We start from the raw sequence: 10,605 nt of genomic DNA, 5'->3' as shown, positions 1-10,605 counted from the left end.
GTACTGCTAAAACATCACGAACCATATGTGAAAGGACGGGAAACCTTTGACTATTTAACCTCCACCACTCCAAAATATCAAAACCCTCCACGTCCTTTTCACAATCCTCCCCCAAATACCTATCCAACTCTAATTTATTATCTCCACCTCCAATTTGAGTCTTGTACTTTTGATACAAAACTTTGAACTTTCATTCTGCTGCTTCACCTTGACCAGTGGAGCAAGTCGAGCTTGAAGTTTCACTTCTGTTTGATTCTTCATTTTTAGATTGTGACAACTTTTTATACTCAGCAAACAATTCCATTGTTGTATCCTGAACCTTTTTCACCACCAATAAACCTTTGTCGCCTTCATACATAGTAGAAAGAGCATATTGCACAAATCCCAACTTACGTCTAGGGTTAAGAACAGATGCAACAAAAATCAACATATTCATTTTGTCAATATTTCCCCAGTACTTGTTGTATTTATCCTTCATTTTCATGCTCATTAAACTCAACTCCAAGTCATCACTATTTTCCCACTCTTTTAGAAGACAATCAATCCCACTAATTTCATCAAAAAAGGTATTACTTGTAACATACAAAGAACCTGAAACTCGTATAGTGAGTTCATAAAAGTGTTCCAAAAACATCACAAATTTTCTAACTTGTTCCCAATCAAAACTACTTGATATGCCATCCCTAGTCTCAAGCTCAATTCTAAATGAAAGATCTTCATCCCTAAACCTTTCAAAAGTCATTTCATATCTTTGAGCTATGTCTAGCATCAAATAAGTAGAATTCCATCGAGTGCTAACATCTAGGCATAACATCTTTTTGCATTCTACTTTTTCTACTTCTGCGCAACGCTTGAAATTTTTCAACCTAGTAGGTGAATGCCTAACATATCTAACTGCGTCTCTAACACGAGCAACTGAATCCCCCATTTCTTTCAAACCATCTTGCACAACTAGGTTAATTATATGTGCAATGCGCCTCATGTGCAAGAATTTGCCTCCACAAATGTCTTTTCTCCAATTTGAAACTTTTCTTTTTATGTAGGCAATTGCAACGTCATTTGAACTTGCATTATCTACAGTCATTGTAAACACATTATCAACTCCCCAGTCAAGCAAACACCTCTCAATGGCCATACCTATCTCTTCACCTTTATGACTATAAATTGGACAAAAGTTAAGGATCTTTTTGTTCAATTTCCAATCATTATCTATAAAGTGTGCAGTCAAACACATATAATTGACCTTTTGCAAAGAAGTCCATGTATCAGTTGTGAAACTAACCCTTTGAGAGGAGGTTTTCAAAAACTTTTTCAACTTTAACCTCTCTTCCATGTAAAGGTCATAACAATCGCTAGAAATTGTCCATCTTGATGGAATTTGAAAACGAGGGCATGCAACTTTCATAAGATGTTTGAATCCCATATTCTCTACAAATTTAAAAGGCAATTCATCAACAGTAAGCATGTAAGATAATGCCTTTCGAATTGCCTCTTGGTCAAATTTCCAATTTGTAAGAGATGCTTCTGAGCCCTCTGCATTTTTTAAAGCTGGTTGATAATTTAATTGTGTATGTTTTGTTTCTTCAACATGTGGATTTTGTGCACATCTAACCATATGATATCTAAGTGTGCCTGTACCATTCTTTTTAGGATCAGCACAGTAATCAATATGACAATAATGACACTTACCCTTAATTTCACCAGACTCCGTCACAAATTTAGTGAAGCGATCCCACACTTCAGATCTTGGTCTCATTCTCTTCCTAACTTTTTCATTAGATTGAGTAGGAGGATTAGTAGCACTCTCACTTGTCATATTGGGATTTGAAGGCTGATGTTGGGAATTAGCTTGCGTCATTATTGCATCTTCCAAGTTTGGCACCTCCACCTCTATAGGCAAGTCATTGCTCATTTTCCCTTTAATATCTGAAAAAAAAAAAAAAAAAGAAGGGTAAAGTCCATCATAGAAGAGTACTAATCCAAATTTTTTAAAAAAAATACTCTAATCACAACATAAAGCTTTCTTACCTTAAAAACTTTTACATAAAACAATATGCTTACCTATTGCATTCATATTCATAACTTAGCAAGTGGCAATCATATGCAGAAAGCTCAAAAAATGTGGTTCTGGGTTTCAATTATTAAAAATGCATGCAATGAGCACGCGTTGATCATCCCACTAAGATTTAATCGATGCATTTGTTGTGAATAACATTTTAATGAATAAATTTGCATCACTTATTTCTGGCTAAAAGAAAATAAAATTACAATACAACGTTTTTCCACAAAATAAAATGGAAGCAGACACTTGATAATGTTTCAATGGAATATGTTCTCATTGAACTTTCAAGATTTAAAATTTTCAAGCACTAAATAATGCATTCCAATAAAACTAACCAAGAACTAGGATAAATTTTCTCCAGATTTCACCTAATTTTCATGGCTCTAAGGTGGTCTTTAGGAGCATCCATTAAATATTTTGAAGCTGAATTCGTTAATACACCCAAAACCAAATTTGTTGAATAATCTGAAGGTTCTAACTATTTACACTAAAACTGAAATACTCATCCTAAATGCAAAATCAACTTCAGAGACAAATCATATTTTCCATTCTAAACCTTCTAATAATTTCTACCGGAAATTAAAAATGAAGTAGCAAAAATGTTTATAAATGCAAACCCAAAAAACGCACATAAATATAATAACAAAAGTGGAAGAAGAAGAAGAAGAAGAGGAGGAGGAGGAGAAGAGGAAGAGTTACTAACTTACTGCCACTGGGGTCCGGCTTTGCACGGCGAGGTGGTGGCTGAGACTGAGAGTCCGAGACGCTGAGGAGTGAGGACCGAGACGAGAGGCTCCAGAGGTGGTCCGATGACTCCGATGGAGAGGCAGGAGAGCTGCGGCCTGCGGGCGTGTGCCGTGCGTGGCAGATCGGCACTCGACAGTCGGCACAGAGAAACTGAGGAACAGAGGAAACGATAAACCCTAACTCTAATCCTCAATGACCCAATCTGGCAATCCCTGATTCCCCACTGTGAGACAGTGAGAGTGTGAGTCTGTGTGTGTGTGTCTATGGACTGTGAGTGTGGAGTGAAATGAGCGAAGGCACGGAGCCTTTTTTTCCCACCAGGCCCAGGCCCCAAGCCCGAGTCGCCCACACGCCCCGCCCTATTATTAATATATTATAAAGTATATTAAAAATTTGGTTAATCGGTTAATCAATATTTTTTTAACCGTTAACCGAACCGAACCCAATTAACCGAGAGTTTATAAAAATTTAACCGAACCGATCGAACTGAATTTTTTACCCGAACCGAACTGGCCAATTTCGGCCGGTTAATTCGGTTTTCACCGAATTATGCTCACCCCTATATTACAGCATTAATTTTTATTCAAAAAATATTTTTAACACAAAAATTGTGTGGCATGAGCTTATTTTTACATTACATATTTTACGAAAATATAAGTAAAAATGACATGAGTTAATTTTTACGTTGCGTATGTTACAAAAATATGAGTAAAAATGAGATTTTCATGATATTATTGTAATTTTATAAATTTTATAATAAGATGTTTTCAAAACTCCTTATGACATAGACGATACAGAAAATTACGAATGTTTGGTACCGCAACTTAAAGTTTAAACGGATCAAAGTACACCCACGTTATTTGCAGAGTGGTTTTATACAGTAGTAGATTTCCCCTAAGTGCACACCTGGGTCGGATGAGAGTTTAATAGGGAAAATCTCACTTAATGATGATATACGTTGATTTAGTTTGACCACCCAGCAAACTAAGTCTAGTTTTCGGACCGCACAACCCAGTCATGGGGGTAAATATGACTTACGATTAACAGGCCTAAGGGTGATTTTTTTACAGTACATGTATATACATATTTAATTACATATACAAAACTATTGATGAATTGAAGGAAAAGTATATGTTTATGTGAACGAGGACATTTTTGTGCCTAAATAATGATTTAATAAGGAAAAGTATATATATACATGATTGAGTATTATAGTTATAGTTTTAAAAATTAAAAAGTTCAGTTTAACAGTTATAGTATATGATTATAAAATTTTACTATTATAGATGATAATAAAAGTTTTATACAGAAATTTTTAAATTTACATTTATTTTTAAAACAGTTTTGAAGTTATAGTATTAAATATTATTTTTACGAAATTAAAATATTATGAAAGCTCTTTTTGGCCACACACTAATAATAATCTTATTTACTTACTAAGCGTCGTCTCACTTCAATCATTATTTTATATTTCGGATCATTTTGAAGAGTGTATCAAAAATCTGGCATAACAAATATATGGGCGGGAATAGAAAGAGTAGAATAAAATAAAAATTTAGCATAATATTATTTAGAATATGTTTGTGTATTTTAGAATTTTAGAAATTTACATTTTAATAGTTAAGACATATATTTGTAATAAAGCTAATTAGTGCTCTGGTAGTAAAAATAATTTAGATTTATTTGTGTCCGCTGAAAAATTTATATGTAGGAACCCACTCGGGTTCGGGTCCTTACAATTGGTATTAGAGAATAGGATATAGGTTCTGCATACTCTATCATATAGATTTTACCAGAGCTTAGACATAAAACATTATTTGGGTAGGATTTGATAGTTTAGAATATTTCTTTTAGTTTGTTATATTATTATACGTTAATAATAGATTTATGATTTTAAAATAACATTTTATCATTGTTTAAGAATGGATCCTAAAGATTGTAACATTGGAAAAAATGATATTAACGTCAAGGCTCCTAAAGACAAGTAACAATCCTATATTCTCTAAGAAAAATTGTAGTATTATTGAAAATATGTTAATTAATTTAAATATGTTGTTTATGTTTGTAGAAACATGTACTCATATTGATGACTCATAATTAATTACTAGATCAGATGCATTAATAATTTAAAATTTTCATATATATAAATATAATAATATAATAATATCCAAGATTTATTTATTTTCGTCGTTATTATTTTCACTAAAAATATAAGAAGTAGCACATTAGACCCTACTGGGCTTGGAGGTGCTACACATACAAATAGATATGAACAAACAGTTTATTCTGAAATCTAGATTTATCTAAAATTCCTTTGCATGTGCAAGTTTGATATGAATATCTATTTTTTTCATTACATATTCAGTTTCATCAAAACATTCAAGCTTAATATACGAATATATATTTTGACGAAATCTTTAATTTTAATTTTGTATTAGTTTATAAGGAATTAAATATAATTTAAATGTTACTATATTATATTTAAATTCAAAAAAAAAACCCTTAGTATGTGCAAGTTAAATATGAATATATATATATATATATATATATATATATATATATATATTCATTGCATATTCAATTCCCATCAAGTATCCAAGTTTGATTTAAGAGTACAAATGTTGACGAAATCTTTAATTTTTATTTTTTATAAATTTATAAAAGTTAATACAACTTAAATTTTACTATAATATATTAAAAAAAAAAACTTTATATAGTTAAAAAAAATTTCATTAATGAAAGCAATATAAAAATTAACTAATATTCTTCAAATAACTAACCAATGTCAAATCATCGATCGGTCAAACATACCCAAAATATATTTGATCTAATAATAATAATAATGATAATAATACTAATAATATTGGAATATAAAAAATATATATATAAAAGGGGTACTCTCGTAGAAAATAAAATAAAATAAAAAATAGCCTCATTGGTGGAAATCATCGGCTATAGCTCACTTACCCCTAAAGCAGTCAATGCATGAGACCACTTGAGCATAGTGGGGACTCGAACCCGTGATCACATGGATGCATTGCCGATTCATTTCCACTAGGCCACCCACCCAAGTGGTGACTTAAGGATGAGATTAATTATAATTAAAGCATTAATAAAGATGTGGAAACATAAATAGAACTTTGAGTCCGCAAATTTTACAATACGCGTCACTCGCTCTATTTTCGAGGCACGCGTCACTCTCTCTTGATTTCTGCAATACATATCACTCTCCCTCGATTTTTGTAAAACGCATCACTTGAGGCACACGTCGCTCTCTCTCGATTTTTACAACACACATCATTCTCCCTCGATTTTTGTAAAATGCGTCGCTCGATATCTGTGGCACACGTCGCTCTCTCTCGATTCTCGCGGCACACGTTGCTCTCCCTCGATTTTTGCAAAATGGGTCGCTCAATATCCGTGACACATGTTGTTCTCTCTCGATTATCGCGGCACATGTCGCTCTCTCTCGATTTCCACAACACGCGGTCATTCCCCTATAAAAAGGGTCTGCCCTCCTCAAACTCTAAGCATCACAGCTTTCTACCATCTTGAACAACCATATTTCAGTTTGCAGAGATTAGCTCTTTCCAACTTTTCTCTTGGTTGTCTCATTACTCGAAAATGTTGTCAAATCACCCAACTCCCCAAGTTGTTGAGAGTAGCACTAGATCGTCAATCCAAAGATGGAAACCCAACAAGGCACAACTCGAGATTTTAGAGGAGGCCTTCCATAACAATCAAGGGGAACTCCTTTCTGTGGAGCGGACTATCTTGCTTGCAGCACAACTCCGACGGTATGGTCCAATCGATCCGAAAAATGTACGCTTTTGAGAACCGTAGGCGTAAGCAGGGATCAGTTGAAGAAATCACTATTTCAACTACTGCCCCACCAATTATCCATCTTACCTCCTCCACTACTATCGCCCCAAGCAGTGCTCCTACCATTTTCTCAACCACTTGTACCCTCATCCCTATCGACAATATTCCTTCTTTGAAACTTACAACTAACATCACACCAATGAACCATAACTCTTACAATGGCAGCATCGCAGTCACCACACTAAGGGTTTGTGATAATGCTGGCCTACTCCACCATTGCCAAGAGATCCAAAATGCGTTGAGACTCATGTATGGGCCACCGATGGCTTGTTTTGAGCATCCCCACCAAAGGGCACAAGGGGAAGAGGGCAGCTCTTCCTCCCTTTCCGAACAAACGGGTGTTCTCTCCCTTTTACTGACCCAAGCTATTGACATTACAAGAGGTCAACTCCACCAAGAAAGAACCTGGGCAGTTAGCAATGACACCGCTAGCACTTCGATAAATGTTGATGTTGAGCTAAGGCTCTAAAGGCCAGATTTCATTTCATTTTGTTTTATATATTTTTTTTTTTTTTTTAATTTATAGGACATGTATTGTAATGACCTGAAGAATAATGGTATTTAAATAATAAAGAGAAAGGAAAATGGAAATAGTGAAAGGAGGCGGCAGTAAACTTCATTGACGAACGCGATGACATTGCATTTTGGGCTCGTCGACGAAAAGATACCAAGAGGAATAGTATTCTTCGACGAAGACCAGTGTATAAGTATGCTAAAACCATATTTTTCAACAAAAATTACGCGAGAAACTCTTTCTCTCTCTAGGTTTTTGTCCCTCCCTCCTCTCTAGGATTTTGGGCCGATCTTTTGCCGATTCAACGATCCGAGCCCACCACGACACTTCTGGGAAAGTTCTCCTTAACTCTGCTGGAGTGGATCGTTGGTGGGGCTAAGTTGGAATCCATCACAAATTCAGAGTAATGCTTTTATTAAGTATTTGGCCTTCCCTACAGTTGTAGAAAATGTAGTATGCGTAGAAATACTAAATTTCTGTTCTCGGAGATATTGTTTTAGGGAGTTGAACGGGGAACGCTGCGGGTACAAGACCAGTATATTATTGGAGGTTTTTCAGAAATCAAGTAAGGGAATAAACTAAAGCAGTTATTTTTCCATAAAAATTATTATTAAATTATTAGAAGAATTATGTTCAAGAAAGCATGTATTATATTTGTACAATATTAAGAAAATGTTTATTTGGAAAAATACTGTTATGATACTGAAATGTATGTATTAGTATGAAATGACAGAAAATATGATTTTAGAATAAAATGTATGGTTTTATTCAGTATTGTGTGGCATGAATATTATTTTACATGAAAAGTATTATGTTATGGCAATTTTACGAATAAGTATGTTTTCAGAAATGATAGAATATTGCAATACATTATGGTTTCAAAATACATGATAAACAAATTATTTATTCAGAATAATATGTATGAAATGTTCGGCACAAGGCTGTGATTGATAATCGGCACAAGGCCGTGTATTATGTATGATTTCGACGTAAGACCGTATTTATGAATGTTCGGCGCAAGGCCGCATATATGAAAGAAATCAGCACAAGGTCGTATGTATGTATGTATGTTATTACAGAAAATGCTATCAATCTATTTATGTTAGACAAATATATTATCATGTATTATATGTTATCAGAACCCGGATGATAGTTCAGTTCAGTTTCAGGAGCACGGTACCGTAGTTATACAGATCAGATTACTATGTTCAGACTTGTGCTAACCGCCCTTGCAAGTAGAGGGGGTGGGAGATGGATAGTCGATGTGACTTTCAGTGTAGAGTTGTAGACGTACACCTGGCAGTCCGAACCAGGGTGTGGCGGGCCCATCGTATTTACATACATTTTTCACTCAGCAGTGGTCAGCCAGCCATTGTCGGGTCTCGCCTTCGGGCTGCACAACCCGTCATGGGGGGGTTAATACATGACATCAGCTAGCTATACATCTTGAGTAAATTACAGTATTACCAGTTATATCAGACATTTTATGTACAATATGATTTATTAGAAATTACGAAAGTATATGCTTATTCAACTATGTTATGATGAATGTTTACTGGTATATGAAATGTACAGTATATGTATTATAGCGTCAAATATTCATGTTGTCACACAGCTGTATTTAGTTTATTTTCTCTTACTGAAAGGTGTCTCACCCCCCCCAACATTAAATCATTTTCAAGAAACCCAGAAAGACCGGTGGATCAAGACCGCTGTTGAGATAGTGTGATACTACCTCGCTAAAAGGGTAGGTTTTGATCTAGGAACAGGAGAATTGTGTTGTGGGTTCTTAGATATGTATATATTATTGAATTTTTATAGATTTGTATATAAACACAGTATTTTGGAATTTAGTTGACTCTGATATTATGTATTTTATGATTATGAGAATGTGATTTACATTTACTACTGCTTAAGTTTCTGCTGTGAATGTCAGATGTGTCCCCGTTACCCACGGGTTCGAGTTGACTATATTAATAAATATATTTAACTATATGATTAGATAAACAGGTCGTTACATGTATTATATATATATATATATATATATATATATATATAAATTATCATTTTCCACATCTTCTGAATTTCTTTTCCATTTCAACTCCTATTAAACTGACGATTCACACTCCAGTTCTCAAAATTAAATATTTCGTCAAATTGACCCTCAATCTATTCTAAGACTTAGACAAATCGTTCATCAATTTACTCTTTTAAATAGTGCAACCAATTATACAGTACTCATTTTAAATTAGCAAATTTCGAGAACAAAATTTTTATAAGGGGAGAATGTGATGACCCAAAAATATATATACGATTAAAGTATAATAATAATAATAATAATAATATAAGTATCCTATGCGGTGCCCAAAAGAATGTGTGGGGCTCACATGAGTCCCGAAGTCGTGTGGGGTCCACATGAAACCCGAAACTGTGTAGGGCTTATAAAACCGTGTGAGGACTATTGGAGTTACGTAGAACCCACTTGGGTCTCGAAGTTGCGTGGGGCCCACAAGACCATGTGGGGCTCACATGAGTTTTCGAAATTCAAATTTAATTCTTTTTCAAAAAAAAACTAAAACATAGCTTAAAAATAATAACAATGATAATAATAATGATTTTTAAAAAAATTAAATAATTAATTTTTAATTAATTATTTAAAAATTAATTAAATGGGAGTGTCGGCAAGCCCTCCCATTTCTCTCACATGATCCCATCCCCATCTCATACCTAACTCATCCAAGTCCATCCCTTAATTTTAAAAAATTATAATTTCACCCATCTCCCCACACTTTTACAAATTCAATTTTCTTCCTCAAAATTTTCCTATAAATAGGAAGTTCTCAACATTCATTTTTCACCAAAAAAAAAATTTCTAAAGGAAGAGAAGGATTAGTGAGTGAAAGAATTAGTAGTGGAGGGAGAATTTTTGTTATAATTAAAATTCTTACTCACTCACTCTTTTCGATCTCATTTTTTAAAGATGTTCGTTGTAATCGTAGCACAAGGTTAAGTAAGAGGTAAGTAAATTTGATTATATTAGACTTTTATTAAAATTTATACCCGAGTTTATTTGTAAGTAAATTCGATTATGTTATATTTTTATTTAAAATTTTTACCCGAATATATTGGTAAGTACATTTTGATTATGTTATATTTTTATTAAAATTTATACCCGAATTTATTGGTAAGTAAAATTGTTTATGTTACATTTTTATTTATACCAAAGTTTATTTGTAAGAAAATTCTGATTATGCTAGTTATTTTCATAAAATTATTCCAAATTTATTTTTACACATGTTTAATTATATCAGTTTTATCTTTAATATACTTACGTTTATTTTTTAGTCAAGAAATGTTCTAAACCCCTCGGATATTTTACAACATGAATTTTTATTCAAGA

The sequence above is a fragment of the Malania oleifera genome, chromosome 3 (assembly GCF_029873635.1).
Source record: "Malania oleifera isolate guangnan ecotype guangnan chromosome 3, ASM2987363v1, whole genome shotgun sequence".
Classification (NCBI taxonomy): domain Eukaryota; kingdom Viridiplantae; phylum Streptophyta; class Magnoliopsida; order Santalales; family Ximeniaceae; genus Malania; species Malania oleifera.
Note: the sequence above shows the minus strand (reverse complement) of the source record.